The 5,438-nt window shown below is 43.2% G+C and overlaps 2 long non-coding RNA genes across 3 annotated transcripts; one reads left to right on the top strand and one right to left on the bottom strand.

The window, feature by feature from the left end:
* The first annotated feature begins 383 nt into the window (after positions 1–383).
* Positions 384–3,906, top strand: LOC119332260. 2 transcript variants are annotated; one of them, XR_005160881.1, is made up of 4 exons: positions 384–747; positions 833–1,049; positions 1,920–3,003; positions 3,104–3,906. It is a non-coding gene; the product is annotated as an uncharacterized LOC119332260 (long non-coding RNA). The 2 variants fall into 2 exon arrangements; XR_005160880.1 differs by having other exon boundaries at positions 385–747; positions 3,091–3,906.
* Positions 1,166–1,910, bottom strand: LOC119332262. Its single transcript, XR_005160882.1, has 3 exons — positions 1,522–1,910; positions 1,325–1,407; positions 1,166–1,223 (listed from the first exon to the last, which is right to left on the bottom strand). It is a non-coding gene; the product is annotated as an uncharacterized LOC119332262 (long non-coding RNA).
* Positions 3,907–5,438: the final 1,532 nt, after the last annotated feature.

The following is a 5,438-nucleotide window of genomic DNA, read 5'->3' as shown; positions in this document are numbered from 1 at the left end:
TTACGAGTTGTCGTTGGAGATGCCCTTATGCTCAAATCTGATCCTAATTGAATGAGTGCATGCCTAGTCACCGAAATTTTTAACCTCAATGTTATCTTAGCTCCTACATGTCATATTTCACCCATATGTTATATCCTAATTTTTTTGAATTAGTTATGGTATTTGAATCAAGTGCTTTTATTCAAATTCAAGAAAATGGCAGAACTGCGATATATTTGTTTGGTGATGATTCCTTATTCAAAGTTCATGAAAACATATAAATGGAGGTCATGTGTTATTTACAAGCTCTAGTAAACATTTCATGAGCATTGGAATTTTATATCACGTATTTATAGTTCAAATTCAAAGTTGGGGCAGATTTGAATTCGTGTTCGAAAAAGGCAGTGAAATACTCTCCGAAAACTCTTGGAGACTTTATTTTAATTTTCTCAACCCCTCCTTTGCCACTGACCAGTGGGTCTCCTGGATAAGTCGAGCTCCGTCATCTCCAAGGGACACGCGCCCGCTTCCTGCCCGGCTGTCTCTTGATCTTTCTCCTCCCCCTCTGCTACCTCACTCCTCACTCTTTTCTTCCCCGCCTGGATCCCCTTTCTCATCAAGCTCGCCGGCCACGCCGCCGCTTGCCGTTGCAACGCCAGCCGCAGGGACCGGCGGGATCCGCCAGCCGTCGGTCCGGATCGACATCCACGCCTCTGGCTCCGACATGCACACCTGCTAGACATCGCCGTGAACCACCTCGTTTCTCCGGTGCGTTTTTGCTCCTTGGCTGTTCCCTAGCTCCATTGTTGCTCCTGCCGTCCCTTTAATGGTGATTTCCGGCGCCGGCGTGCAGGAACCTCTTGAACCAAGGCTGCCTTTCTCGGTTCCATCGGCCGCGGCGGTCATCCTCCTCCCTGAGCAACTACAGGGACCGTGACGGGCTCTGCTTCTGGACAACGGACTCGAAGGCGCGGGTCCCTCCTAATTCTTCCTCGACCGCTGACCGCCATTGACGCTGTTCGTCCTCTCGCCTCCCTGATCCATCCGACCCGGCCGCCATGAACAGCAAGGTGAGGAGTCGCCTCTGCCTGCTGCTGGATGCTTGCTGCTACTGTTTGCTACTGGCTTGCTTTGCTATTTGCTGTTGTTGCCGCTGCTGGCTGCTTGCTTTGCCGCTTGCTGCTGCTGGTTGTTTTGCTTGCCGATGCTGCTTGCCTTTGTGGCTTGCTGCTGCTGGCCTTGAGCTGCGGGTAAATGAGAGAAAGAAAGAAAGTTCTACATCTGTACAGGGAGATGGCCGTATTTAGATTCACCTCTGTACAGAGAGATGATCATGTTTCAGTACCGTTTAATTCACTTGCTCCTCCCAGTTTCAGACTAAGGCTAGTCTTCCCTGTGCATAGAAGTTTCAGAAAAATGCTCAACCTGCTGAACTTGTAAAATCCATAAAAAAATCATTCCAGCTTCTGTTTGGAGTAGCACTTGTATGAAGTTGGATGGTTTAAATTGTATTGTAGCAATAGAAAACATGAACATACTTACCCCCTTAAGTTACAGCCGTGGCCCTCCTGTAGGTCTAGCCCCACATAACATCTGTCCCTCCCTTTTCAAACAGCTAGCCGTCGAGCTGCACTGAGGGAAATTGTTTGATGAAAAGTTTTTTTTGTAAAACTGTACCATATTCCATACTTTCTGTAGTACTTTGGATAGCTAAAACTTAATGTTCGAAGGCATGTCTCACTTTATGCCTTTCTGGTATCATTTTACCAATGTAAATGAAGAAGAAACACAACAAATCTTGCTTGCCATTTGCATGATTACCAAATGAATGTGCTTTATCTTGGCAAAAAAACAATGCTTATACCAATTATTTTGAACAGTTTTCTTTTTGCAATATGTTGTTTTCCTTACAAGTACTTATTTTATTTATCATAATGCAGGACATTCATGAGGGTTTGAATTTTTCTGCTGCTGACGATGAATCCTACTTTGGAATCCTTTCAATAAAGTTTTCAAAAGATGGCCGTGAACTTGTTGTCGGAAACAGCAATGAGTCAATATGTATTTATGATCTTTGAGCAAACAAAGTGACAGAGCGAATTCATGCTCATGTGGTATGAAAGTCAAATGCACTCTTTCTTTTGTTGCTTCCATAACCTGTCCTTACAATGTACGCAACACTGTTTGGTGATAGACATATCTTCTTAGGTCATATTGGGATGTACTTCTAAAATCATTTCAAGTATCTAATGTGAGCATTGGTACTGTTTGCATGCAAAGAAAATTAAAGGAGTTTGTTTGTAAGATTCTAGTCTGCTGTCAATAGAGATGCACTTACATTATTAGTAAAAAAAAGCACTTACATTGCATATTCTACATGCTTTTGTACTGCATCCTCTAATGGTTCGTTATGACTGAAGTAATCATCCACATGAAGCATGGTGTTGCTTTAGGCATAGCAGATTGAAGTAATGAACCACGGAAAGCAATAGTTCTTGGTGGTGCTTTAAGCATAGCAGTTTGGATAGATACCGATAGCATGCTAGAAGTTCTGTCTTGTAGAGTACGGAACTGAAATAAAATTTGTCTTTGTAGGAGTCTCACAGTGTAGTGTAGTATCACATAAACACCTAACGCCTCTAAGAGGTATTTCCAAACGAGAAGCCAAAAGGAAAATGTCAAACAGTTTGTGGCGTGCCAACACTATTCAAGGTGTTTGGCTTTGTTCTTGAAAAAAAAGGTGTTTGGCTTGCTGCATAACTGCAGAGTGATGGTATATGGTGAAAGAAAACACTGTAAATGTTAGAACCACTAAGATTAGACGACAAGTAAATGTATAAATATCAGTAAAACGAATCACTACGTCAGCTGAAGCAGCAGTTGTGTTGGTAGTCCTGTGCAGGCTGGAAGTTGTCTCCTTCGGGCCTGCATTATTTGGCCTACGGATACATGAATATATCCTCTGTATTTAGTTTATTCCTCTACCTCACGCTGAGCTTGGAGCCAAAGACCTCATGTGCTGCGGTAACTGCCCCCCTACTCTTCATCAAGCATCCACCATGGATTCCTTAATTAATCTGAAAAGAGTTGCTTGTATTGATGTACTGTTAGAACTTCATAACAGAGGAGATTGGAAGATGGAGAAGAAAGGGACAAGGGAGAGGTTCGATTGGTTTGGTGCCTTTTTTAGATCGATGAGCGCCTATGCCTGGCCGGTGAGGTCATGGCCTCGACGGAGATAGGAAGGATGGATAGGGAGAGGCGGCCCTCAGCCACGGCCGCCCACGCCCAGCCTCGATCCCCTATGGATCGGGATCGGGAGAGCCAGCGCCTGATCCCTGCCTCGCCTCGCCACCTCGACGTTGGCGAGCCCCACCAGAACCAGCTTCCCAAGCGCTGCCCTGCCTTCCTCCTCTTCATCTCCTTTCTCTCATTCCTCTCGTTTTCCCCTTCCTCCATCCCGTGCTCTCTCTTATCTCTCTCTCTCTCTCTCTTTGTTCGAACAGGAGGTACTCAGCCGCCCCAGCCGAGCCTAGTTAACCTTCCGTTGAGATGGACGGCGGCGCGGAGGAGACAGTGAGGTCGCCGGCAAGTGCAACGACGACCGACTGGCGGAGGCTTTGGTCGAGTGGCGAGCGAGAGCCCTCCCGGGCGGCGCACAGCGAGGAGCTCGGGCGCGCAGAGGAGAGGAGGATCTGAGGCTTAACGGTGGTGCAGTGCTGCGTTCGCCAGCGCGGCTCCGGATCGAGCGTCGCGCGGGGTGGAGCGCCTCCTTGGCGGCTGGGATCGGGAGGTGAGGGAGAGAGAGGAGAGCCCATCCTGGGCCGCGGGTTGAATACCGCAAATTACAGGGATTTATTTGTAAAGTTGTCGAACGAAACGTTTTTCCCTTCAGAAGAGGAGTGCGGATTGAATATGAAGAATTACAGGGACTTTTCTGCAAAATCGCCGACGACGTACGGGCAGAAGCAATCGGTGGTTTATTAGTATATATATATATATATATATATATATATATATATATATATATATATATATTATATTATATATTATATATACTAGCAAAAAGGCCCGTGCGTTGCAACGGGAGAAAAAAAATCGTAATCTCTAAAGGCCATGACCATACTTTGCTGCTTCACCAATAATATTTTGGTGAACATTTGTTCAATTTACTTAACATTTTTAATACAGGAACTTTTTGAAAACTCGTGAACATTTTTTGATTTCTCAAACATTTTTTTTCAGAATTGCGAACATTTTTTGAATCCACAAAGATTTTATGATTTATTTAACTTAGTCTAAAAGTCATATTGTTTGGAAATTTTTAGCTCAATCAGAAAATATTTGAGGGGATATTATTCTTTTCTCTTCCTTTTTCTTTATTTGAAAAATGAGAATCTGTTCGGCAATGCTCAGTGGGCTGGCCCAGTGAGCGCAACAACAGCAATAATAGTGCAGCCGGTCCCAAGGCCTAACTGGCCAAACCGTGCCAACAACTTCAAAAATAGTATTAGCAACATAGATGTGATGCCCCAAAGGCACCGAGATATTCGCTTCGGTGCTTGCAGTGCGGTTGTTATTGGCCACCGGAAGGTAGCTTTGCAGAATGAGATTCTATAGTAGCTTTCGTGTGGTTTCAGGCTGCATGTTTAGCTTGCTGTCATTTGTTAATTAGAAAACTTGCTATTCTAAACATCGTGGCACATAGATTTCTGTGTAATTGTCAAACTAATTCATCCAAATAGATAAACTGCTTCCATGCATCAAATGAAAAATGGAAATAAAACAAAATTCATGGCATATCAGCAGACCAAATGTAGCACTGATAACAACAAATTCTTGAAGTACGGGCATATATATTGATCATTACAAAGTGGGGAGGCTTACCACAAGCAACAAAACAATATTAATTATAATTGATAAAAATATTCATACAAATAACCTGAATTAGCAGTCTTTATCAAGATAACCAGATCGTTACTCATCAAGGAGAAAGTTGCATGTCACTAAAAAGAACTCTTTTGGAAGTAATAGTAAAGGGCTAAAAAGAGATAATAGTATTTTCATAAAGATAACAAAAAAAAGTAAGGTTTTCCATTTTCCACAAACTATATGGATGTTTACAAATAGAGGTCTATATTATCTTCCGCCATATACATAGAAAAATCCATTCATAAGGAGGAACCGAAATAGCTAAATAATGACCCGTAAATCTGTAGCAGAAAATGCATTTGTACAGTAACTCTACACGTTAGCAACAAAAGAAACCTGTTATCATGTTTCTTCTACAACTATTCATATGCAAAACGTTGTGGGACTACTATAGTGTATTAATGTAGCTTACAGATAAACACTTTCTAAACACCAAATAACAACATGGAAATGTTCTAGTTTGGTGCCTGTGTCCACATGAAGCAAAGAGGCGCAAGTACCGCACATCAACGTGAGGCTGGCGACAA

This window comes from Triticum dicoccoides, chromosome 7A, assembly GCF_002162155.2.
Source record: "Triticum dicoccoides isolate Atlit2015 ecotype Zavitan chromosome 7A, WEW_v2.0, whole genome shotgun sequence".
Classification (NCBI taxonomy): domain Eukaryota; kingdom Viridiplantae; phylum Streptophyta; class Magnoliopsida; order Poales; family Poaceae; genus Triticum; species Triticum dicoccoides.
Note: the sequence above shows the minus strand (reverse complement) of the source record. Positions and strands in the feature narration are given on the sequence as shown.